Source organism: Triticum aestivum, chromosome 3A (genome assembly GCF_018294505.1).
Source record: "Triticum aestivum cultivar Chinese Spring chromosome 3A, IWGSC CS RefSeq v2.1, whole genome shotgun sequence".
In the NCBI taxonomy this organism is placed as follows: domain Eukaryota; kingdom Viridiplantae; phylum Streptophyta; class Magnoliopsida; order Poales; family Poaceae; genus Triticum; species Triticum aestivum.
In genome coordinates this window covers 716,673,963-716,685,307 of record NC_057800.1, presented here as the reverse complement: position 1 = coordinate 716,685,307, position 11,345 = coordinate 716,673,963, and positions in this window count along the sequence as shown.

Here is an 11,345-nt window from a genome sequence, read left to right as displayed (position 1 = left end):
TAGCCTCTCCGATGAAGTGTGAGTAGTTTACTTCAGACCTTCGGGTCCATAGTTATTAGCTAGATGGATTATTCTCTCTTTTTGGATCTCAATACAAAGTTCTCCCCCTCTCTTGTGGATGTCTATTCGATGTAATCTTCTTTTCGGTGTGTTTGTTGAGACCGATGAATTGTGGGTTTATGATCAAGTTTATCCATGAACAATATTTATATCTTCTCTGAATTCTTTTATGTATGATTGGTTATCTTTGCAAGTCTCTTCGAATTATCAGTTTGGTTTGGCCTACTAGATTGATCTTTCTTGCAATGGGAGAAGTGCTTAGCTTTGGGTTCAATCTTGCGGTGTCCTTTCCCAGTGACAATAGGGGCAGCAAGGCATGTATTGTATTGTTGCCATCAAGGATAACAAGATGGGGTTTATATCATATTGCATGAGTTTATCCCTCTACATCATGTCATCTTGCTTAAAGCGTTACTTTTTTCTCTTGAACTTAATACTCTAGATGCATGCTGGATAGCGGTCGATGTGTGGAGTAATAGTAGTAGATGTAGGCAGGAGTCGGTCTACTTGTCTCGGACGTGATGCCTATATACATGATCATACCTAGATATTCTCATAACTATGCTCAATTTTGTCAATTGCTCAACAGTAATTCGTTTACCCACCGTAATACTTATGCTCTCGAGAGAAGCCACTAGTGAAACCTATGGCCCCTGGGTCTATTTTCCATTATATTAATCTTCCATCTACAAGCTATTTCCTTTTCGTTTATTTTGCTTTCTTTAATTTGCATCTTTATCATAAAAATACCAACAATATTATCTTATCATATCTATCCGATCTCACTTTCGTAAGTGACCGTGAAGGGATTGACAACCCCTTTATTGCGTTGGTTGCGAGGATTTTATTTGTTTGTGTAGGTGCGAGGGACTCGCGCGTGGCCTACTACTGGATTGATACCTTGGTTCTCAAAAACTGAGGGAAATACTTACGCTAATTTGCTGCATCACCCTCTTGTCTTCAAGGGAAAACCAACGTAGTGTTCAAGAGGTAGCAGGGTGGCGGCGGCTCGGGTGGATCCGGTGGAGACGGCGACGGCTCCTGGTGGCGGCGCGGGGTCGAGGGTGGAGACGGCGCGAGTCGATATCTAGATGGGAATGAATGAGTGGTGGGGGAGAAACCATAGTAGATAAGGCCGATCTATGTTGACGGTAGGCCGTCGACATAGATAGGCATGCCACGTGTCCATCTATGCCGACAGCAAAGCCGTCGGCATAGATACTATCCATTTTTTCAATATTTATTTTGCTTTTTTATTATGCATAGATACATGATATACATGTGTATGAGTGTTAAAAAAGTTACTACATTCTACCCATCTACATAGGTACTTTTCGTGTCGGCCCACCGCAAGATTCCTGTGTTTATCCCCTTCGTGCGACGGCGACAGCGACGTCCGTGAGGGGGGGTCGCACTCCGAGCCGTGTGACGGGCGCTTGCACTTGCCACCACACTTCCAGACGTGTAAGAGGGCCCATCGCAAGACCTAGTGGCATGGCTATCCCCCCCAAGTCCCCCTCCTGTCTAATGCTGGCATAGTTGACCAGTGGAGCTAGGCCTTTGACTTTAGCCGGACGAGGTTTCACCCATGGACCTTTTCACCTTGGTGTGATAGGCCAACCCATAGGTACACCTCCGAACATGGTCTGGGCCCAACCCACCGCAAGATTCCCTCCATCTCTGCCCCAACGTGGCTATTTCCCCCCTCCGTAAGACGGCAACAGCGACGTCCGTGAGGGGGGTCACACGCTAGAGTCGTGTGCCAGGTGCTTACACCTCCACCACACTTCTAGACGTGTAAGAGGGCCCAGCATAAGACCTGGCGGCATGGATACCCCTGCCAAGTCCCCCGTCCCATCTAACCCTCGCACAGTTGACTAGCGGATCTAGGCCTTTGACTTTCGTCGGACGGGGTTTGACTGATGGACCTTGTCACCTACTTGTGACAGGCCAGCCCATAGGTACACCCCTGATGGCTCATGTCCACGTCAGTTTTTCCCCGAAGAGGAAGGATGATGCAGCACAACTACGTTAGGTATTTCCCTCTGTTATGAAACCAAGGTTATCGAAGCAGTAGGAGAACCAAGCAACACTATGTAAATGGTACCTGCACACAAAGAACAAATACTTGCAACCCGGCGTGTAAGAGGGGTTGTCAATCTCTCTCGGGTAAAGATTGGTAAGTGATTGATTGATAGATGCAAATAATATAACGACAAATAAAATTCAGCGAGGTATTTTTGGGTTTTTGGTAATATAGATCTGAAAATAAAAGATGCAAATAAATAAAAAGGCAAATAGCAATATATATATATCTAAAAATATATGATGAGGAAATAGACCCGAGGGTCGTAGATTTCACTATTGGCTTCTCTCGAGAAAATAGCATATGGTGGGTAAACAAATTACTGTTGGGCAATTTATAGAATCTCAAATAATTATGACGATATGCATGCAATGATCATTATATAGGCATCACGTCAGAGATTAGTAGACCAACTCCTGCCTGCATCTACTATTGTTACTCCACACATCGACCGCTATCTAGCATGCATCTAGTGTATTAAGTTCATGGAGAAATAGAGTAATGCGTTAATAACGATGACATGATGTAGACGAGATCTATTCATGTAGGAATATCCCCATCTTGTTATCCTTAATAGCAACGATACATACGTGTCTTGCTGCCCCTTCTGTCACTAGGAAAGAACACCGTACGATCGAACCCATCACAAAGAACCTCTTCCCACGGCAAGAAAAATCAATCTAGTTGGCCTAACTAAACCAAAGATTCAAAGAAGAAATATGAGACTATAAGTAATCATGCATATAAGATATCAAAGAAACTCGAATAACTTTCATGGATATAAAGATCTGATCATAACCTCAAAGTTCATCGGATCCCAACAAACACACCGCAAAAAGAGTTACATCAAATAGATCTCTAGGAGACCATTGTATCGAGAATCAAAAAGAGAGAAGACGCCATCTAGCTATTGCCTACGGACCCGTAGGTCTATAATGAAATACTCATGCATCATCGGAGAGGCACCAATGCGGATGATGAACCCCTCCGTGATGGTGTCTAGATTGGATCTGGTGGTTCTAGAACTTGCGGTGGCTGGAGTTGTGTTTCGTCGACTCCCCTAGGGTTTTTTGATTTTTGGGGTATTTATAGAGCAAAGAGGCGGTGCGGGAGGCCACCGAGGTGGGCACAACCCACCAGGGCGCGCCTAGGCCCTGCTACCTCTTGAGCACTGCGTTGGTTTTCCCTTGAAGAGGAAAGGGTGGTGCAGTAAAGCAGCGTAAGTATTTCCCTCAGTTTTTGAGAACCAAGGTATCAATCCAGTAGGAGACCACATGCGAGTCACCTCGTACCTACACAAACAAATAAGAACCTCGCAACCAACGCAATAAAGGGGTTGTCAATCCCTTCACAGCCACTTGCAAGAGTGAGATCTGATAGAGATGATAATAATAAGATAAGTATTTTTGGTATTTTTATGATATAGATTGAAAGTAAAGATTGCAAAATAAAATAGATTGGAAACTTGTATGATGGAAAATAGACCCGGGGGCCATAGGTTTCACTAGTGGCTTCTCTCAAGATAGCATAAGTATTACAGTGGGTAAACAAATTACTGTCGAGCAATTCATAGAAAAGCGAATAATTATGAGAATATCTAGGCATGATCATGTATATAGTCATCACGTCCGTGACAAATAGACCGACTCCTGCCTGCATCTACTACTACTACTCCAAACATCGACCGCTATCCAGCATGCATCTAGAGTATTAAGTTCATAAGAACAGAGTAACGCCTTAAGAAAGATGACATGACGTAGAGGGATAAAATCATGCAATATGATGTAAACCCCATCTTTTTACCCTCGATGGCAACAATACAATACGTGTTGTTTCCCTTTATGTCGCTGGGATCCAGCATCGCAAGATTGAACCCAAAGCTAAGCACTTCTCCCATTGCAAGAAAGATCAATCTAGTAGGCCAAACCAAACTGATAATTCGAAGAGACTTGCAAAGATAAACCAATCATACATAAAAGAATTCAGAGAAGATTCAAATATTGTTCATATATAAACTTGATCATAAACCCACAATTCATCGGATCTCAACAAACACACCGCAAAAGCAGATTACATCGAATAGATCTCCAAGAGAATTGAGAAGAACTTTGTATTGAGATCCAAAGAGAGAGAAGAAGCCATCTAGCTACTAGCTATGGACCCGAAGGTCTGAGGTAAAATACTCACACATCATCGGAGGGGCCATGGAGTTGATGTAGAGGTCCTCCGTGATCAATGCCCCCTCCGGCGGAGCTCCAGAAAAGGCCCCAAGATGGGATCTCTTGGGTACAGAAGGTTGCGGCGGTGGAAATAGGGTTTCGTGGTGCTCCTGGATGTTTGCGGGGTATATGAATATATATAGGAGGAAGAAGTAGGTCAGTGGAGCAACGAGGGGCCCACGAGGGTGGAGGGCATGCCCAGGGGAGGTAGGCACGCCCCCTGCCTCGTGGCCTCCTCGTTGACTGCTTGACGTCCACTCCAAGTCCTCTGGATCACGTTTGTTCCAAGAATCACGCTCCCGAAGGTTTCATTCCGTTTGGACTCTGTTTGATATTCCTTTTTTGCGAAACACTGAAATAGGCAAAAAACAACAATTTGGGCTGGGCCTCCGGTTAATAGGTTAGTCCCAAAAATAATATAAAAGTGTAAAATAAAGCCCCTTATCATCCAAAACAGATAATATAATAGCATGGAACAATAAAAATTATAAATATGTTGGAGACGTATCAAGCATCCCCAAGCTTAATTCCTTCTCGTCCTCGAGTAGGTAAATGATAAAAACAGAATTTTTGATGTGGAATGCTTCCTAACATATTTCTCAATGTAATTTTCTTTATTGTGGCATGAATTTTCAGATCCGAAAGATTCAATATAAAAGTTTAATATTGACATAAAAATAATAATACTTCAAGCATACTAACTAAGCAATCATGTCTTCTCAAAATAACATGGCCAAAGAAAGTTCATCCCTACAAAATCATATAGTTTGGTCATGCTCTATTTTCGTCACACAAGAATGCTCTTATCATGCACAACCCTGATGACAAGCCAAGCAATTGTTTCATACTTCAGTAATCTCAAACTTTTTTCAACTTTCACGCAATACATGAGCGTGAGCCATGGATATAGCACTATGCGTGGAATAGAATATAATGAAGGGGGTTATGTGGAGAAGACAAAAAAGGAGAAAGTCTCACATCGACGTGGCTAATCAATGGGCTAGGGATATGCCCATCAATTGATGTCAATGCAAGGAGTAGGGATTGCCATGCAACGGATGCACTAGATATATAAATGTATGAAAGCTCAACAAAAGAAACTAAGTGGGTGTGCATCCAACTTGCTTGCTCACGAAGACCTAGGGCACTTGAGGAGGCCCATTGTTGGAATATACAAGCCAAGTTCTGTAATAAAAAATTCCCACTAGTATATGAAAATGACAAAACAAGAGACTCTCTATCGTAAAGATCATGGTGCTACTTTGAAGCACAAGTGTGGAAAAAAGGATAGTAGCATTGCCCCCTTTTTTATTTTTTATATTTTTGAGCATTCTTTTTTTATTATTTGGCCTTTCTTTTTTCCTCTTTTATGGGACAATGCTCTATTACTGATGATCATCACACTTCTATTTATTTACAACTCAATGATTACAACTTGATACTAGAACAAGATATGACTCTATATGAATGCCTCTGGCGGTGTACCGGGATTGCGATGAATCAAGAGTGACATGTATGAAAGAATTATGAATGGTGGCTTCGCCACAAATACAATGTGAACTACATGATCATGCAAGGCAATATGACAATGATGATGTGTGTCATAATAAACGAAACGGTGGAAATTTGCATGGCAATATATCTCGGAATGGCTATGGAAATGCCATAATAGGTAGGTATGGTGGCTATATTGAGGAAGATATAAGGAGGTTTATGTGTGATAGAGATTATTGTATCACGGGGTTTGGATGAACCAGCGAAGTTTGCACCAACTCTCAAGGTGAGAAAGGGCAATGCACGGTACCGAAGAGGCTAGCAATGGTGGAAGGGTGATAGTGTGTATAATCCATGGACTCGACATTAGTCATAAAGAAATCACATACTTATTGCAAAAATCTACAAGTCATCAAAAACCAAGTATTACGCGCATGCTCCCAGGGGGATAGATTGGTAGGAAAAGACCATCGCTCGTCCCCGACCGCCACTCATAAGGAAGAAAATCAAATAACACCTCATGTTTCAAATTTGTTACACAACGTTTACCATACGTGAATGCTACGGGACTTGCAAACTTCAACACATGTAATCCTCAAATTCACAACTACTCAACTAGCACAACTTTGATATCACTATCTCCATATCTCAAAACAATCATCAAGTATCAAACTTCTCTTAGTATTCAATGCACTTATATGAAAGTTTTTATTATGCCTAAAAGAAAATTGCCATGTTGTTCTAAAGGACTCTCAAAATAATATATGTGAAGCATGAGAGATCAATTATTTCTATAAAATAAAACCACCAACGTGCTCTAAAAGATATAAGTGAAGTACTAGAGCAAAAACTATATAGCTCAAAAGATATAAGTGAAGCACATAGAGTATTCTAATAAATTCCAATTCATGTGTGTCTCTCTCAAAAGGTGTGTACAGAAAGGATGATTGTGCTAAAATAAAAAGCAAAGACTCAAATCATACAAGACGCTCCAAGCAAAACACATATCATGTGGCGAATAAAAATATAGCTTCAAGTAAAGTTACCGATAGATGAAGACGAAAGAGGGGATGTCTTCCGGGGCATCCCCAAGCTTAGGATTTTTGGTCACCTTTTATTTTACCTTGGGGTGCCTTGGGCATCCAAAAGCTTAGGCTCTTGCCACTCCTTGTTCCATAATCCATCAAATCTTTACCCAAAACTTGAAAACTTCACAACAGAAAACTTAACAGAAAATCTCATGAGCTCCGTTAGCGAAAGAAAACAAAACACCAATTCAAGGTACTGTAATTAACTCATTCTTTATTTATATTGGTGTTAAAACTAATGTATTCCAACTTTTCTATGGTTCATAAACTCTATTACTAGCCATAGATTCATCAAAATAAGCAAACAACACACGAAAAACAGAATCTGTCAAAAACAGAACAGTCTGTAGTAATCTGTAGGTTTCGAATACTTCTAGAACCCAAAAAATTCTAAACTAAATTTATGGACTTGAGGAATTTATCTATTAATCATATGAAAAAATAATTAACTAAATATCACTCTCCAGTAAAAAATGGCAGCAATTCTCGTGAGCGCTAAAGTTTCTGTTTTTTACAGCAAGATCAAAAAGACTTTCCCCAAGTCTTCCCAAAGGTTCTACTTGGCACAAACACTAATTAAACACAAAAAACACAACCAAAACAGAGGCTAGATAAATTATTTATTACTAAACAGAAACAAAAAGCAAGGAACAAAAATAAAATTGGCTTGCCTCCCAACAAGCGCTATCGTTTAACGCCCCTAGCTAGGCATAAAAGCGAAGATAGATCTAGGTATTGCCATCTTTGGTAGGCAATCCATAAGTGGCTATCATAATAGATTCATAAGGTAATTTAATTTTATTTCTAGGGAAGTGTTCCATGCCTTTCCTTAACGGAAATTGGAATCTAATATTCCCTTCCTTCATATCAATAATTGCACCAATCGTTCTAAGGAAAGGTCTACCAAGAATAATAGGACATGAAGGATTGCAATCTATATCAAGAACAATGAAATCTACGGGCACATAGTTCCTATTTGCAACAATAAGAACATCATTAATTCTTCCCATAGGTTTCTTAATGGTGGAATCTGCAAGGTGCAAGTTTAGAGAGCAATCATCAAATTTACAGAAACCTAGCAAATCACACAAAGTTTTTCGAATCGTGGAAACACTTGCACCCAAATCACACAAAGCATAGCATTCATGATGTTTAATTTTTATTTTTACTGTAGGTTCCCACTCATCATAAAGTTTTCTAGGGACAGAAACTTCCAACTCAAGTTTTTCTTCATAAGATTGCATCAAAGCATCAACGATATGTTTAGTAAAAGCTTTATTTTGACTATAAGCATGAGGAGAATTTAGCATGGATTGCAACAAGGAAATACAATCTATCAAAGAGAAATTATCATAATTAAATTCCTTGAAATCCAAGATAGTGGGTTCATTGCTATATAAAGTTTTGACCTCTTCAATCCCACTTTTACCAATTTTTGCATCAAGATCTAAAAACTTTGAAATTTTTGGGACGCCTTCTAACTAAAGTTGACTCATATCCAGTCCCATCATTATCAAGATTCATATTGCAAAATAAGGATTTAATAGGGGACACATCAATTACTTTTAGATCTTCATCTTTATTGTCATGAAAACTAGAAGAACACGCTTTCACAAAGCAATCTTTCTTAGCACGCATCCTAGCGGTTCTTTCTTTGCACTCATCAATGGAAATTCTCATGGCTTTGAGAGACTCATTGATATCATGCTTAGGTGGAATAGATCTAAGTTTCAAAGAATCAACATCAAGAGAAATTCTATCCATGTTCCTAGCCAACTCATCAATCTTAAGCAATTTTTCTTCAATCAAAGCATTGAAACTCTTTTGCGAAGTAATAAATTATTTAATACTAGATTCAAAATCAGAGGGCATCTTATATGCAAACAAATTATCAAGGCAAGCAAAAACTAGCATATGCAAGGAAGCGGAAAGAAACAATAGCAATCTCAACATAACGAGAGGTAATTTAGTAACATGAAAATTTCTACCACCATATTTTCCTCTCTCATAGTAATTACATGTGGGATCATAAGCAAACTCAACAAAATAGCTATCACATAAAATATTTTCAACACGATCCACATGCATGCAAAGTTGACACTCTTCCAAAATAGTGGGATTAACATTAACTAAAGTCATGACCTCTCCAAACCCACCTTTATCAAAAATTTCATAAGATTGAACATTCTCCAAATATGTGGGATCTAAAGTTGACACTCTTCCAAACCCATTTTCAATAATATTGCAAATACTATTATCAATCTCATATTCATCATGGGGCTTAAATAAATTTTCAAGATCATAAGAAGAATCGCCCCAATCATGATCATTGCAACAAATAGTAGTCATAGCAAAACTAGCATCCCCAAGCTTGAGGTTTTGCATATTATTAGCAAAATTGATGTTAATAGAATTTGTAATAACATCATTGCAATCATGCTTTTCATCGAAGGAACCATCAAGTATGGGTGCAACAACAACGATCTCATGTTTAACATAAGGAACTATAGCAAATTCATCTTCATTAATATTCGCATCATGGCCACAAGAATAGCAAGCATCATCTTCATCAAGGGATATTTCAATCAAATCATCGGAATCATAATTATCTATATATTCATGCATATCATTATTTTCTTCTGAAGCAGCGGTCATTCTTTTAATAAATTCTTTGACATAGACATTATGAGCATAGTTTTCATAGAAATATTTAAGTATGTAAAAAAATTCAGATTCGTAGAGAGTAATATCATACTTTTCAATCAAAGAAGCAACTTCATAAGCACCCTTAAAAGCAACAAATTATTCAATTTGTTCGATATCATAGTAACTATAAACACCCTTTGCATAAGAAGATAAGATTTCATTATCATTAAACTCACATAGGCAGGGGAGGTGTTTTAGGGTTCTTAGAGCAACAAGTAAGATCACAAATTTCACAAAGATTCCAAGCATAACATAACAATCTGTTTATTTGATCCCATAATAGTCTCCTTTTTTCAGACAAACGATGACGCACAAAATGAGCATGCTCATCTAAAGATTTCCCATCAACTAGGCTAGTTGGGGTTTCAGCACGAGCGCATAAGGATCAAAGATGATCCAAGTAGAACACTTTAAGTGGATCCATATCAATAGATTTTTAGCAAGCAAAGATGCAAGCAAATAGAAGGCACATGGAAACTGTCGTGGAATTGTCACGGCAGATGTCCTCTTGCAAGGACTTAGTCATGGAGCCATCGCAACTAGGACGCTTAAAGCGGTTTATCGGGACAAAGGACACGATATGTTTATACTAGTTCAGCCCCTTACGGTGAAGGAAGGCCTACGTCTAGTTAGGTTGGTATTGCTTGAGGTTTCGATGACCAGGGAGCGAGATACGCTATGCCCAGTTCTTGATTGGTTGTTTCTTGCCCTAAGCCGCCAGCGGGTCGTCCCCTTATATACATGGGTCGACGCCCTATGGCTTACAGAGTCCCGGCCGACTCATAAACAGTGTCCGGCTCGGTGACTAGTTACTTCTACCTTACAATACAAGTCACGTCCTTATGGCGGTTTATCGCCATGGGCCATAAATCGCCTGTGGACCTTTAGACCCTTTACTGAACCGCCATCTTCACGTCTTGGTCTTGGGCTTCAGATGGGCTTATCTTTGCGTAACCCGGCCCCTCCTGGGCGGCTTACATAAATAGTTATATCCCCAACATTAGGCCCCAGATTAATTTGAACCGGTTCATGTCAATCTTTAAAAACCTTATGAACTGGCCTTCAGTCTTCTGTTTTGTGCGGAAACTTTAACCCGCCGTGACGTCATCATCTGGATCCGGGTTAAATCTTCGTGACGTCATCTTCAATAAAACTCATATTTTATTCTGTCATATCCTCCAACGGATCTTTGCCTTTACTGACCATCCCGAGAATCGAGGCGTCGGGGCCGCTGGATAATGATGTCTTGGTATCCTCGTTTTTCGAGCTCTCTCGGTCGGATCCTCTTTATAAATAGATGTGACCTAGGTCTTTTTCATTTCCTTCAGTCGTCTTCCTCCTCGCACTTCCTTTCTGCCGCTCGAGCTCCGCCGCCGCCGCCGTCTCATAATGTTCCTGTATCTTCCTCTGACCCGCCTGCTGAGCAAACCCTCAACGATTCTGATAACCCGGAGGCTCCTAGCCCCGCCAAGGCAGATGATCCGGAAGTTGAGATTCTCAAGACTCAGTTTGTTGAGCCGGCACAGCCAACTGTACTTGCCAAGTGTTCTGCTAAAGAGGAATTGTTAGAACACCGAAAAGCCAAGCTGGACATCACTGACTACACTCATTTGAGTATTGGAGATATCGTCTCCGGCTATATCAATCAAGTACATAGCAGCCGTGACCTGGAAATTGACATGGTGAAGCAGA